The sequence below is a fragment of the Rhea pennata genome, chromosome 4 (genome assembly GCF_028389875.1).
Source record: "Rhea pennata isolate bPtePen1 chromosome 4, bPtePen1.pri, whole genome shotgun sequence".
Classification (NCBI taxonomy): Eukaryota; Metazoa; Chordata; class Aves; order Rheiformes; family Rheidae; genus Rhea; species Rhea pennata.
This window is the reverse complement of record NC_084666.1, coordinates 58,448,775-58,464,961: the sequence shown is the minus strand read 5'-3', so window position 1 is coordinate 58,464,961 and position 16,187 is coordinate 58,448,775. Positions and strand designations below refer to the sequence as shown.

Below are 16,187 nucleotides of genomic sequence, written 5' to 3'. Positions count from 1 at the left end.
TATTATTCATTTAGCTTAATTGCAGCACTCTTTTATGCCCAGTTGCCAGTATTCATATTGCATCTGTTCTGTGCCCAGATTATTAGTCTATTGCAACTACACCTTGAGGCTGTGAAAACCTCGGATTTGTTTTTCTACTCATGCAGTGGCAATTGACCCTTCTGTTACTGGTGTATTTGAAGACAAGATGTGTTTATGGCATGAAGGACAGGTCTTCAGTGCCACACAAACACCTGTTTCATAACATACAGTATATACCCAATGCCACAGTCTTCCCTCTCATCTTGTGGACAAGTTGTCATGTCTGCGCTGTGGGAAGTATTGCAGCTCCCTGTACTGGCAGGGCAACTTGCGCATTGCCTGCTCTGCCTGAGGGCTGATGCTCCACCGAGGATTTTCCTCCTGCCAGCCTTCAAACTGCAGCTGTCCCTTTTCCCCAGGGCATAGAGACGCTGCCAGCTGAGGCATGCCAACAGTCTGCTAATTAGGAAGCCACCAGGCAAAAACTGCCCTTAGAGATCAGAGGTGACAGATCTGCACAAAAGAAAGGAGTTAGAGTGAAGACCTCTGCCTTCTGATTCTCCTCACTGTCACCAGTAGCGTATTCCAGTCTTCCTGTGCTGACACCACACTCCCCCCATTGATAATAAAAGGCAGTTTATGTTCCATTGACTTCAGCCCTGTAAGCTGATGTAATGCCTTTGCAATCATCTCAGCAATGTTAAATCAAGTAATTTCCCACGTGCTTGCGAAAAAATGACATGCTGAATAGGAAAACATATTAAACTATTGCTAAACTAAAGAAAGATACTTGGAAAACATATGCTCATGTTAATATGACCTGAATAATTCTGGATAGCTTACTATGAAAGAATGGAAAGTAGTCTGACTTTTGTTACCCTTATTAACCACCAGATTTGTCTAATAGTGGAACTGAGGTAACAAAAGTCATTTATATGAAAAGGGCTCATGCTTAAAAAGTAAAAATAAGAAATGCTATTTGTGTCCTTAGTGAATGTAATAGACTTTTCTTCTGAAGAAAAACCTTGGTCTGTGAAAATATGTCAGTCTGAACTGTGTAGAGGTCAAAATATATATTTGAAAACTAATATTTTCTATTTCCTTTTTATTCAACTTCCTGTATGCTGAGCCCAGGTTGTTTATTCTTCTGAATGATGCAATGGGTTAACGGATAGTATGTGGGTTATCGGTAAGGAAATCTGAAGGTACAAGGACCATAACAGTACCTTATGTTTCACTTTGATTAAACTGGTGGAATTCCGTGTAAATGGAAAATTATGAAGGCGTATAGCCTTCATTTAATTGAAAGGATACAGTGGGAAGTAATTAAAAACATAAAGCACCCTGTTCTGTCTTTCTTCAAAATTATCAAATGCCTTGAAGTCTTTCAACTCAAAATCTGTGCAGTCTTTGTACAAAAGATAAAACACATGCTTAGTTCATCCCGGCAAAGGCTGAAACTGGTGAGATGTAAGGGCTCAGGGGCAGGATTTATTTATGAACTGAGAAAAGACAGCAGGAGGTGACCATTTTCTACTTTAGCAGTTGTGGCTGAATTTCCTTCTGTAGACATCTTTCTACAACAAGCAACCTCTTGCATGAGAAAGCTCTTTACTTTTGAAACCCAAGTAAATTAAGGATGTTTTAAATCAAATAGTTTATTTTTGAAGTAGCTCCTTTTTTTTTTCTTTTCTCCTTTACAGAAAGTATGCAGCAATGCAGGGCAAGCTCAGTTTACTACCTTCAGAAGTAAAGAGTTGGTGCTCAGGGATGCTGCTATCTGCCCCCTGAGTCTAGTAGCTTCAACGCATGTGCTGCATGCACACAAGAGCATGGCAGAGCATCCCTCGGGGACACCTGCACTGGGCATCATCCAGACCCTCTCTCTGCTCAGGCTACTCCCTCTAGGTGAGCTGCACCCTGCCCTGAAAGCAGCTTGCATGCCTAAGGACAAGCCTAAGGACAGGCAGGCAGGCATACCTGCAATAGCCTCACTCCGCTAGTTACATTCACCATCCTACAACTTCATGATTCTGAATTATGTACTGATATTAGGAACACGCCCTTCATATCTTCATCTCTTATGCAAAAATAGTTACTATTGTCTATGGACAGCAATAGTGAGGTGGGTCTGATATTTGCTGTGGTTTGTTTAACTGCTGTTGCTTGAGTAAAGATCAATAGTAAAGTTTCTATAAAAAGGCAGGGAGGGTATATAGCTGGTTTACCCCACCTTAATACTGTGTGTTGGTGTTTTGAAACCAGGGTGGGGCAGTTTATATTTTGATAGACCATTATCTAGGAGGGAAGCAAATAACCTGAAACTTCTACTTTTCAAGTGCCAGTGATCTGAACATTGTTTTGTTCCTCACCAACGATAACGTTGCTTATATGCTGCAGCACTGTGTGAGGGTAGCTGGGAGCTTACAAGAGTCATTTATGCTACAGGCTTCTGATGGTCATTGGATGTGACTCAGGATGGAGTCATCAAGTGTGGAGCAGCACCGAGTATCATGCTTCGTCTGAGATATTTTCTCCATATACTCCATATTCCTGAGCAGGTCAGTAAGCAATCCTAGTAAATCCCACACAGAGCAGTAAATGAGCAGCAGGAGGTTTAAAAGTAGGTAGCAGGTAAATCTTGCACAGGCTGCTTATAATCATTGCTGCTTTATGCTCTGGGACTTCCTAAGGCCCCTCAGTTATGTAAGGCGAGCCTTTTGTGCCACTCTTCTGTTCTGCCAGAGAGGGAAATGACCTCTCTTCCTTGATGAAGAGTACTGAGTGAAATATTTTACAGAAGAGCCCCGGTTTTACTATTCACATAGGCAGTCTTTTGTAAGACCACAGATCAGACCTCAATGAACTGCACTTGGTCTAGGACATGGAAACAGGGAAGGGTAGCCTCCAGCCTCCTTTCCAGAAGCTCTGGCACTGACACAGGGCTCAGCCTAGCTTTCAATATACCGTACAGCAGAATAAGCAGGGTTCTGAATTACGTTAGCTGCAGCAATCCTCTAGGCAGTATTGCACTGCAAAGGAAGAGTGGAACCAAGCCTGCTCTGACTCCCATTCTCAAGTAACTCACACACTTCACTGTGCTGATTGCACATAGTCCACAAATGTCTCTGCAAGCTCTTTACATGGCCAGAATCAATGAGTTTTGCACCAGCCTCCCAGCGTTTGGCTTGGAGTAATGTAGATAACCACATCAGTGGAAGAAAAGCAAACAAGATATCCCACTGGTTAAATAATCCTCAGCTGTCTGACTGGAGACCTGAACATCCACTGTATTAATTTTCGCTAGATGCAGTACACATTAACTGTTTACTGAACATTTTTGTCAGAAGTTTATACACTGAGAGGTTTGACGAAGAGCAAAAATAGGAGTGACAACAAAGCCACTCTCCAGACTCTGTCAATTGCTAAGTTGGCTGCTCACATGTGGGGAAAAATGGAAATACTGAATCTCACACACTTTCTTTTGATACTGTTGTGGCTGCTTAGGATAAGGATACATCACTGGAAATACTTGCATGGTAGGATAGGACTGGAGAGGACCTTGAGAGGACACTTCCTCTTCCCCGATCCATATTTGATATACCTTTCCTCTGTTTAATAAATGGCAAGAACAGACAATCTAAAGTGAGAAGCAGGGCTCACAGCTATCTGGGCGATGCAGGAATGTACTACATGCTAACTCCTCAGTGGAGGAAACAGAGGAAACAAGGGCTGCCCTATGCCTTTCCCATGCACCCTGCTCCAAAGCCTGCAAGTGCACTTAGTATCAAGGTGATCACATTATAAAGGGTTAGAGGGAAAGAAAAGAGCTATAAGTTAAGATGTAAGGAGACTTTTCTGACAGGAGGAAGAGATGTCTTGATCCTTTTTTGTCTTGATGTCTTTTTGGAGAGCACCTCTTCTCTCCCTGCAGTTTTCTTACCCCCTCCCCCAGCTTTCCTTCATCATTTTCTGCTCTCCCATGTATGAAGAGGACATTTTTCTTTTGCTTTCTTATTCTTGCACAGGCAGCACCCTGGGCACCTTCCCCCAACAAACAGGTGGGTCTCCTTTTTTGGGTTATGTGAGGCGGCAGTCCCTTGCTGGGGAGCACTGTGGCTGAGATGACGTCTTCCATGATTGCAAACATGATCTTCTCCATGCTGGGTCTCACCAGCCAAGATAAAAACAACAGCTGAGGGTCTGAGGTTGATAAAGCACATCTGAGGTGCTTTATCACCTTAATGTGTGGTTGAGAGAGGTGAAGATGTGGTTATAATGGGTGTTTTAGAGAAGGCAAGGTGACACCAGAGAGGCAAAGCAGTGTCCCACATCCTTTGTGTCTGGAAAAACAGCATCATGACCTGGGAGATAGTTGCCAATGGGAGCTGATGCCTGGACTTGATGACCAAAGAGGTACTTCAAAATTTGAGCTCCTCAGTAAGATTTGCAAGCCAGCAGGGGCTGAGGCGACCGTAGAGCAGGGAAGAGGGGCTGAGGGCCCAGCAGCCAGGGGGCATAAATGCTGGGGCTCGCCAGCCCCTGTCCTTCCCACAGGCTCCTGGCTGGCATCATCTACTTGCCCCCAGCTGGGCACACTGGCTGCCTGTCCAGGAGACATCATGTCTCGCTCCCTGTGTCCGTCCCTCTTCTCTGCACCTCCACGAAGAAGTCTGGGCAGAGGTGCCAGTACCCAGTACCTTTGGCAATGACCACTGCACCAGAGGTGCCAACCTGCCCTCTTCTCCTTCCTACCCTTCCTTGCAAACTTAATTCTCCTGGGATGACTTCACCAAATAAATCAGTTTACGCAAGGCTCTGAGAAATAAGCATACAGGCAATATTTTTCTCCTAAATTCATAGATGGGAAGCATCTAAGTGACTTCAGTGCCTAGCGCATACCTCCTGTTGCAAGAAGCGGGACCTGTAGGTACTCGGCACTGGTAGAAACCTCTGTAGCATTAGTCATAGTTAGTGACTGCCCGCACTGGCTGTCCAGCTGTCTGAGCAAGAAAAATCGTGGTTTTATTTCAACTTCCTTGCTAAGAATCTCAGAGCCAAGCTTCCCCATTTGGGGCAAGGCATATGCTCCCGAACCTAACTTACTTCTTTAATTAGCTGTTACTTGAGCACCTTTGTTTCATCCTTGGCTTTGTGTTCATATCCCCGCTGTCTTTGGCCCGGTGACGACGACGTCAGCCCCGGGCGCTCCCACAGCGTTACGCACTGCCTCCCCGGCCTCGCCGCATCCTCAACCGCCGCTTCCTCCCCTCTCGCCCCAGCTCCTGCCGCCCCGGTACGTCTGTCACGTCACCAGCCGGCTGCTGCAGCAGAAGCAGCGTGCCGGCCCCGCAAGCCCTGCGCCTCTCTGCCGGCTCCGCCAGACGGCTACCAAATGGCTCCCCGGTGCCTCGCTGCTCTTCAAAGCCCATGTCTTCCAGTTTCTCCTTTTCAACTAGCGCTGACTACTTCTGTCATCTTTCCTTCTGTTTTAAAAGGTTGGGCTTTCTTTGTCTTGAGAAAGTCTTTTTTGTACAACTGTGCCTCACTGATTCTCAACTTACTGCTAAATCTCAGCTGGAAAATGTTTCTTCCTTTCCCCAATCTTGTTTTTTTTTTTTTTCCCCTTCTGCTGGGACTGATTTAACTTGCTATTATTCCACGCTTCCAAAATTGTTCAAAAGATATTACAGAAAACAAAGTTGTATTGAAAGAGAAAACAATTTCAGCATAGGATGAATCACCCTTTCTTCAATCTCCAGCTAAAAATAAAAAAAGATGATGCAGTGTAGAAAGTCTGTATGGGGTTTCTCACATTCATATCCTGGTTTATTATCTGTGAGGCAGTTTTGTGGCTGTCATTCTGGCATCATGTGCCACGATGTGGTATCAGTTTACTTTAAAATGGCATAACAGTTTTATTGATTCATTCTGGGAGATGGCTTTATTTTGTTGATAAATTTGAAGGCTACTTTGGCTTAATTCATCAAGAATTCAGAGCATATCTTATATTTCAGACTACAGAGTATTTTAGAAAAATCTAAGTAAATACATAATAAAATATAACAAGTAACACAATAAAAATATAGCAATATGAAAACCAGTGAAAGAAAATCCTTATTTACAAAATATAGTATCAACCTGTGGAAGATTTGCCTCAGTATAGGATATGCTGGTTCAAAGTAATTAAGCATGCTGATAAGGTCAACTATGGTTAAATTAGATAAACTAGATAAAAATAAACCATTCAGACCTTTGGGGCTGTTCATGCTCCCTCTGCTGGGCTCTCATCTGATTTTCAGTTCCATCAGGCCAGATCCAGGCTTGCATTTCCCTTGGCCTGGGTAAATACTGTGTGTGTGTGTGCACGTGTGTATATTTTATTTTTAAATATTTTGTATCACAATAACAGGTTTTGTCACACAGCTATCTGATGGAGCAAGAATAAGGCATATCAACGAGGCAGTAAGTTCACAACAAGTTGTGCCTAATTTAAAAAATAAAAGCTGTAAGTACAGTATTTAAATACTCTTTATCTTGCATTTCTCTACGGATTATTTTTTCAAATTATTCCCCCCAAAAAGGCTAAGTAGCTAAGTATTGCTACAACATGTGAGCAAAGGAACTGCAAAGTGGTGTATGCCTCCTCCTTAGCCCTGCAGCAGCCACTAGCCACCGCAGCGCATTTCCTGCAGGCTCAGCCCGGAGCGTGGCACGCGTCTCATTTGCCAGCCTCCAGGCCGTGCAGCTTAGTGCAGCATCGGGTGACTTCAGGAGGAGATATGATTTAAGAGGGTGAAAAAAAGTTAGCAAAGTGAGGACTACTGTGAAGACCTATCGCTTATGAGGCACCATAGGTATGTGTGTGCTGTGGATTACAGGAAAGAGGGCACACAAGGTCGGATGGCCTAGCTCGTTGATGAGCTGTGTCAGGTGGAAATTCAGCTGCTTTATGGTGAAACCTTTGTATGAATAACTTTTGATTGATACTTGTGAAGTTGGTGGGAGGGGGAAATAGGAGGAGGCAGCACTGAGTGTGGCCGGGAACATGCTGTTGCAAGGCAAACCTTCCTTGTTGGCAAAGACACAAGAGCAGCAAAGGTGTACAAAGAGATTTGCACATGCACATAAAATGTATGCATTGGCAATTTCCTCAGATAGTCTTTGTTAGGACTGTTAGTCAATAAAATTGCCTTTTAACCTCATTTTCACAGTCTATACACTTTGAATTACTTGTTATGTACCTATCAACCAAATTCCAGGTATAGACTTTTCAAAAACATTCTTCTTAGTGTACTGTAAGTAGCCTTATTTATATGTAAAAAAAAAAATCCCTCGATTATGGCTGAATTTCAAGCTGAATATATCACAGAGAGAATACTAGCTATGCATTTTTAAATGTCTTTGCAGTTTTCCAGTTCTGTGAGATCTCACATCAGTGAACTACCAGCCCTTAGTGGGAGAAAGAGGAGCCTCAATCCCATTTTAGAATGCAGTGCTACTTCGGAAGCTTTTGCCAGGCTTATGTGTAAGAAAGTGAATTTTAATTGTGAGCATAGCTTAGACTATGGTCAGCTTGAAAAGTGTGTCAGCTACTTCCAGAGAAAGTGAGGACTGTCAGGAAGATGAAACACCGAATGCTGCTTGGTATTTCATGGGTATCCTGTTTTTGCCATGAAGAGATACAGCACGGTCAGACGAGTGTTTGCCGTTACAGCCCTTCATTGAGCTATAGTAACCTCATGTGTGAACACTCCTGATTTGTTTCAATGCAAAATACATCAGTAACTTTAGCTGCACACCCAGGTGCTATGTCTCAGCTGATGAGTGCTTGCCATGATTGACATCTTCCTCTTTGCTCTTTGGCCACTATTTAAGATAGGTAGCTGGATCTTTGGTTAGATTTGCTGTGACCATTCTCATATGTAGGTTATACTGAAATGGTAGCTTCAAGTGAGGCATAGTAATATGTTAAACATCTCGAACTATACCGCATATGCTCCTCCAGTGCCACCTCGATCTGTGATGATCTCTGTAGTGATGGCTGAAGGTTGGCCAGTCGGGTGGGAAATCTGTTCTGCAGAGAAGGGCTGTGTCAGAGCTGAGATTTCTGTCCTGAAACTGATACCCAAGGCTTCCCATAACGGCACCATTTCTGTTTAGGTAGATACTGATACTGCATCTTATCATCAACTACTATCATTTCTCAAATATTACAGCCAAATTTTCAAACTTTAATTTCCCAAGTAATTTTGTGTATCTGTCTGTTGCATTCTGATTTAATGTCTAAACTAAATGCATTAGTGCTACTCCTGGAATGGGTATTTCAAGGTACCCTTAGGAGGTGGCATGTATATTCAGTGGAGAGCGACAGAGCCCAGGAAAATAATACACTAAAATAGCCTTAGACAGCAAACTTCAGATCTATTTATTATACTGTAAGACAGAAAAAGTCATAGATCTGATTTGTTACACAGAAGAGTGAACTAGTATATTTTGTTCTGGAGCATTTGCTGTCAGGTTGGAAATGGATATACTGCAGAAAGTTCAAAACCAGTAATAACAGCAATAATTATACAGCCTGAAAACAAACAGGGTGATGTTTCATAGAGGCTTCCACTCAGGTTCAGTCAGATTGACAAGATACAGCTTCACCTAACAAACCTTGATTCACTTGCATCCATAGGTCATCTCAGCTTCTCTAACACAGAACTGCAGTTTCTGCCTGAGTGATAGCAGTTTTCCACATTCATGTCTGTGCCCCCTTCCAAGCGGCAGGAGACCTAGGAGTATCCACAAGCTGATAATAAACACCTCTCCATTTACATGTATCAAAACCGGCATCTTCAGAAACCCCACTGGGGTTTGTGGTCACGCATGCTGACACCTGGGCACACACTGGCATCATTTTGTTCTCGGTCAGTGTTTTCAAAATGCAAAGGTCAGTGGATGAACTTGTGCTGCTTGTGAAAGCAGGAGCATGGGAACGTTCACACATCATCTTTATAGGTGCCTAGGCAGTATCTTTTGCTTAGAGATTTACCCCTTTAGCAGCAAATGTTGGCTATGCTATGACTAAGTCTGAACACTATACTACTGTCATGAATATTAAGCATGGGAACAGCAATGAAGCAGTGATTTTAAAAGAACATTTATGATTAAGACAATATAATGAGGGATTTAATTAAAGGCGTTTTGTTTTAATGAAATAAAATATAAAAATCTCTTTTGTTTGGCATTTTGCAATCTCATATGCAAGTAGCAGCATCTTTTTATTCTAGCTCTGATTTGCTCACAAATTTGAATTTCTGAGAATAAAATTTGCTTATCAATGTATGGGTGGGCATTTTGCAAATTTGGCCTTAACTATGGGCAACGATGAACTTGCCCACAAAAGCAGTGTTCAGCCACCAGAAAGTCTTGCAGAAGCAAGTAAATCCCATATACCAAATAAATCAAAAGACACCACAAATTCTCATTAAGGATTGCCTTAAAAATTATATTATCTAATGCAAATGTTTTCTTCCTGAAAACCTTGATTGCTTGGGTACTATTTCCACAACTGGAAATACAATAAGAGAGGTTTTTACTTCGTTAGTATAGTAGAAGGTCAAGTTTCACTAAGATTCAGAGATTCTCTGCAGTTCTCATTTGAATTAAATAAAACAATTTAATATAAATGAACATAAAGCTAATATAAATTCATGTTTCTGTGAATTTAAGGCCTGGATAAATTAAAATAAAGAATATTACACTTGCTAAGTAAAAAGAATAGCTGCGCTCACCATAAAATTTGGAAAGTTGCCTTGTTCTGTAATATCATCAAATTAATTCCTTTCCTTTGCATACAAAGGGTAGAAGCTTTCATTTCATGCTAATTATTTTTATTAAAAAGTTTGGAATAGTTCGATCTCTGGCTTATCTTTGTAGTTTGCTGTGATGCTGCTGTCGATATTACAAGGTTTTACTTTACTGTTTGTTCTTACGGCTGTACCGTTGTTCCAAATGATGCCTATTCCTTGGTCGACTGTTGTAGCAATTACAAAGATTTCTGCAATTAGTTTTGGTACTCAGTATCTAAGCAGTTGGATGAAGTATGAGAAAAGACTGGCTTGTGATTTATACGTGGTAATAAAAAATGAGAGGGAAAGCAGAAGACAGCCAAATAAATGCCAACCATGTTATTTGCCCTAAGGAACGAGCCAGACAATTGGATAGATTCATAAATTTTGCAGAAAAGTGTTGAAGAAAAAATATCTTTATCCGCATACTTGTGGAGTAACATTAAACATGGCCAATCTTACCAAGTTTCACAATGAATAGTAAGTGGGAACTGAAAAAAACAAACTGTTGCCCAAACATTGTTACCGTAAATGTAAAGGAAAAGAAACACTGTAGGTGGGGATAGTAGTTCTGAGCCATTCCTTTGGTGTCTCATATGTAACTGTCCCAAAAAACCCCAATAGGACTTCACCGTTAGAAATCTCCCGTTCTGCAGACTGTCTGTTCTTGCCTCATTGGCCACAACCCCAAAGCACCTCTGATGACAAAATAAAAATATCATTTGACGTATTTCACATTTCCATTTCTGTTTAGTGATCTTTTTTCCTCCTGTCTGCGGTTGCTTAACCTTAATCCAGTCATTCAGGTGAGAACAGAGAAAACCGGAAACAAATCTATGTTTTTCCTTGCCGCATGTTGAGACACGACACAGGCTGCTGTCTTAGCCTGGTCAGAGAAGGACTCAGAGGCTTTGAACCCAAAATGTTCTTAATAAACAAAATGATATTCTGAATTTGACTGAGTGATACTGAAGTCTTCAGCCAAAGGCAGCCTGTTGACAGACTGGCCGCTGAGAGTAGTGACTGCTGGATTTTCCCCTAGGTACGGCTTTTGAGCAATGGAGGAAATCGTAGGGAAGCACCCTTTTGATGCCAAAGTCTAGAAGCTGCAACGCAACCGATGATCAGCCCTACGTTTTACACAGTCTTCCTTTCTGGGTTGGACGTCAGACACGTTTAGGCCTTTCTATCTGCAAGCTGTTCAGCTGCAGCAAAAGGTCAGTCTTAGCGGCACAGGGAGTGAAGAGGCATGTTTTAGTCCAAAAGCCCAGCTGATGTTTCCAGCCCACAGGCTGGCTTTGTAGCACTGACAGCTATGAATTAGGTGACTCAGTCCTGCGTCATTCCAGTTAGTCAGAAAACGATGATGATGGTGGGATACAAGGTGGTGCAGCCTCCCGCATCCTCTTCAGCAAGTCAGTGCTTAAACTGACTGCTGCCCCTTTCCTTTCACAACACCCAGACCAGCCTCATTTAGCCTTTGAATGTCCCAAGTGTAAGGATGATCTCTGGGGCAGTGCTTTCAGAAGTAAGTTCTGGAAAATGCATGTGAAAATCGTCTGCTTCATTTAGACACCCAAATAAAGTCTTGAGAAACATCACTCTGAAAACCCTGCACTTTAGTGACTTTTTGCTAAGATCTGTGATCTGTGTGATTCTGTAGGTTACCTAGAGTAAGAAGAGCTGAATTATTATTTTTGAAAATGGGCAAAGTTTGCCGTTTAGGGAGTACTCCAACATGCTGAAATGTTCAGGCATATACGGGGAGACCATTTGCCTTTGCTTTGACAGGCATTTCCTTATGGCTGCCTAGTGGCAATGGCCAGGCTGCAAAAGCAGCTGGAGATGATACAGATATTTTTACATGTGGTGTTACTAGTCTGAGGCAAACAGTTTTGGGAGGCTGAATGCACTGTGCAGCGCAGGTCTGCAGCAGGGCAGTAGCGCCCGAGGAATTCGTGGCACACCCAGCACTGTAAGCGACCGCTGCAAGCCACAGCTGAAGAGAGCGAATTCAGATTGTTCACATATTTTTGTATTGTTTCTTTTAGCATCTGTTCAGCCAAAGAGTCAGCTATCTGGTTTTATTTTAGCTTTACTTCAGAAAAGCCAAAGCAGGTTTCCCCATGTCAGCAGATTTCCCCAGCAGTTTGCAGGGGCTTGGGACAGGGGTCATGTTTAACATCTAGGAGGGACATGACAGGTCCCAGGGACTTAGCACAGCCAGGCGACTTGTGTGGGCGGCTAAGGACGTCAGATGGGTTTTGGCTACGCATTTCTACTGTTTCATGTTGCGCAGAGTCTGATCGCATATTTATATTGGTCAGAAATGTGAATCATCAAGCATGAAAATACCATATAACTATCTGTGATTACCATTGTTATTAGAAATACACTGCGCCAAAGACTCTAATTCTGTGTGCTAGGTTATAAGAAAAACAGACTCTGTCTTATTTCCACTAGAATTTCACCCAGAGTTAGTCAACTCCAATTAAGAGTACTTATTTTTTCACAGGTAAGGCAGTGCCTAAGTGCTGAAGCTATAACTCTTACTAGAAGGGGCAGTACCTTCGTATTTACTGGTTGTGGAGGGTTGCTGTAGGTTAAGTCTTTGTATTGATGGTTGGTCAAAGTTGACAAAAGAAGGGGTTCTTAGTTCAGATTTGTATCTGTAGGTGTGACCTTGTAGCTTCCGAAATATAACCCTTTTCTAACTGAATAATGAAGGGGAAAATGCTTTGTTTATGAGGCACGTGAGAGGCAGGGGTTTAGCACTGTGTAATATTAAGTTATGTTATGAAAAGAAAGGTTTAGGAGATTATGAATTATTTTTTCTTATCAGGAATATGCAGAAAGAATTTCCATACTGGAAAAAACCTACCTATAAAGCCTAGAAATTAAATATTTGGAAGAAGTAACTATCAACAGCACAACGATATCTACCTCTCTTTTGGCAACCTACACAAGGAGAATAAAAATGGTTAAATTATATGGGGACCCAACACTCTTAATCCAGAATACATATAGCTGCACATGGAGTTATTCACAAAAATCTGCTCTTCAATGGATTCAGATTCTGCCTTTAGAAATATGTAGAAGGAACATCCACTTAAACATGGGCTAAAGTCTTCCCAAACCTAAACAGATACTCTTTTGTAATCTTAACCTCTTCAGTGTGCACTCTCCTTCCAAATTGCTCATCCATGAAAATGCAAATGTCAGTACAGAAATGAAAGCTTACAAAGGGAAAAAATAATGATCAAACCTATTTGCCTCTATTAATGATTTGAAGAGAAAAGCCCATGTCTGCAGTACTGCATTTCTTTGGTATAGGAAGTACATGGGTCTGCAAAGAGGCTTCTTAGAGTAAAATATTTTCAGCCTACCTACTAGTTTCACCTGTATACTAGCACATCTGTTGGCTTATGATGGCTTTTCTTATTGAGAATTGAAGTGAGACTGATATTAACATTTGTTTACTACGTATCTCACCAGCCATATGTAACCTTTGCCAAAGTAGCTAATTAGGAAAGAAAAGGAGCAATGCATTCATCAGCTAAGAACACGATTTTTAAGGATGATACAAGATGAAAAACACAGGTCACGAACACACATGCTTACTGCAATATTTTATAGTAATCAGAAAATGCTTACTTTTTCATGACAAAAGTTGATAAAAGTAATACATTATATCGCACCAGAAAAAATATAAAAAGAAAATAAAGAATATCGGTACACCAAGATATGAACTCAGAAGGCTCCAGCTATGGACCAGATACTTTACTGCTTATATTAACTGTGCTTGATTCCTTTAATTTCAAATTTGCAATGTTGGTCTTCAGAATTCCTGAAATTCTCATAAAATGACAGATGTACAGCAGAGGGCTTACAATATATCATATGAAATGGAGTTAGTCATTAAAGACCTACTGAGAAAACCTAGCATCACCATCAAGGAATGTTTTTCTTAGAAGCCCTATGCCTGTTTCAGAGTGATTTATTTTAAGCAAAAAAAGTAGGGCTTTTGTCATTGCTTTTTGCAGGGAAGGTACTTTGGTCTGAAGTGGGGAGTGCAGCTAGTCCCAGCTGAAATGCCCACTGTCACTTCTGCCCAGCGCTTTCAATTTACAACTCTCAGGGGCAGAAGGCTTTCATGCCAAACAGCAGAGTGATTATCACTGTCGTTAAGATGTCAGTTACAATAATTGATCCTTTTCTGAGAATAACAATATATGGGTATCTCTAATCGTTACAGCTCTTTCATGGAGAGCCTCCAACACTCCAGCCACTGCAACAAGGTTGTTGTGTTTGCCAGAGGTAAAGAGGCACCTGTGCTTGTGTCATGCAAACATCCTCAGACGTGGCCAGGTTACGACTGAGAGAGCACCACCTTATCTAGGGGAGCCAGGTGGGCCTTCAGAATTGAAATCAAGACTTTATCCTAATATCCCATTAACAATCCTTCCCTTAATATCCCTAGCATAGGAAGTGGCAGGGTTAGTGGATGAGAAGTCCTGAGAGAGAGGGGCCTGGAGGACAGAGGTGTTGGGTTAGACAAGGATGTTTGGCGGGGGGGGGGGGGTTATATTTTCTTTTTGGCTGTGTAACTCTCATTTGCAAGGTTATGTTTGTTTGTTTGCATGCATGCATTCCTCATCCCACAATTAATTCTGCCCCTGATTTGCTTATATGCCCTCATCTATCCCCAACCACTCCAGGTGCTCTATGGGTCTCTCATCTTCCATTTCCTCCCCTGGTGAAACCTTACTCACCTGCTGTATCAGGACACTTACAACAGCCCTTTTGCCCGTGCAGGTCCCTGACTCCAGCTCATGGGCTGTACATGGTGCTTAGCAAGCCATAAGGACCAAGATTTATCAACTGGGAGTTGGATGTTGCACATTTTCTGGATGTTCAATTTAGCAGGCTTGGGACCTTGATGAAGAGGTGAGTGCTAGCAATGTCAGAAAGCTGTGTCCTGTGCTAAGTATTGCTACAAAATACTGGATGCTCAGAAAGAGTAGGCTCTGAGCATGTAAAACTCGCCAACACTTTTGATTATCTAGCGTGTATTCTCTCTCTGTGCCTCATGTCATGAGTGAAATAGGGAAACAATGCTGCACTGCTTTTGACTGTTTGAAGGTAAACATGTTAATATTTGTGAGGAACAAGGAGATTTGATGAGCGCCTCATTAAAAAATATGAGGACTCTTTTACATGAACATTTGTTAGATTTACATGGTACAACACATAACAAAAAGAATGAAAAAGGTCAATAATTTGAGCATTTTTACCTGTCCGTTCCCATGGAAAATGTATAAGGTCATGTAATTAAATAACTGAACTCAGCAAGGAACTGAATTAACACAGGCAAAAACATTTTTTGCCTTTCTTAACTATGGAAGCTTGACTTTGCATGCTTACTCTTCCTGCCTGGCAATGTTCTTGTGCCTCTAGAGAGCTGTTGACTCCATTGAAATCAGATTAATTACCTATCTTGTCCTCAGATTTGGAAGAAAGATTTTTTTCTTTTCTTTCTTTCTTTTTTTGACACCAGTTTATAAAAATAAAATGTTATTCTCTCACATAAAACCTATGTTAAGCCATAGCATGATGACGTCTGTCGAAATTGGAAGTATGTTACTAAAGTCTTATATTCTTTCACTCATGACCTTCACAAGGCCTGTTCCAAAATCATAAAAAAGTGTGAGAGCTGGTAGAAATAAATTAAACTGTTCAACTTCTGCAATTCCTGTCAAAGAGTTTTCAGTTTTCATTAACAGCTCCTTTGAACTCACTAAAGTGAAACTCAAAGCATTGTGCTGACTTCTGAGTCCTCCCAGGTCTGGGAGCTCTGAAACAAAAGTTGTTCCATTCAAAGGCAGAAAAAAATTTGCATTCATGGCTTTCATTCATTGCAAAAACAAAACATCCAGATACATTGCTACAGAACTGTCTTTTTAATTACCCAAACAGATTCTGCTTGTACTGAAGTTGTCCTGTTGCATATCTGGATTTTTGTTTTGCAGGCCGTCTGATGTGGAAAGACTGACCTCAGTGACAGCAAAGCCGTAGGCACACTTGTGATATTTACATGCACAGTCCTTTTTTCTACAAACTCTATTCCCTTGGATTAGGCTTTCACTATTAATCTCTCTTTTCTTCTCATCTTCTCTTGTCTCATACCTAAGCAAATGTTGGTTTTAAGATAGGGACAAACAGGAGGTCCTGAAACAATTTCTGAGAGTTTCACAGTACAAAAACATTTCTGAGCCACAAATATAATCTGTTGGTTGAAACAGATTTGCTCTCCGCCAAAATAAT

At 41.6% G+C, this 16,187-nt stretch overlaps 1 protein-coding gene across 6 annotated transcripts in view; it reads left to right on the top strand.

Annotated features, from left to right (window-relative positions):
- The window catches only part of BBS12 (Bardet-Biedl syndrome 12), a 113,900-nt gene that overhangs the window by 71,279 nt on the left and 26,434 nt on the right, over nucleotides 1-16,187 (top strand). For 5 of the 6 annotated variants that reach the window (XM_062574012.1, XM_062574008.1, XM_062574007.1 and 2 more), the window contains 5 exons: nucleotides 1,725-1,929; nucleotides 2,470-2,582; nucleotides 10,906-11,080; nucleotides 14,119-14,271; nucleotides 14,679-14,810. The gene's annotated coding sequence lies outside the window, so the exon portion shown is untranslated. The remainder of the gene's footprint in view (nucleotides 1-1,724; nucleotides 1,930-2,469; nucleotides 2,583-10,905; nucleotides 11,081-14,118; nucleotides 14,272-14,678; nucleotides 14,811-16,187) is intronic. The other variant, XM_062574009.1, reaches the window with a different exon arrangement.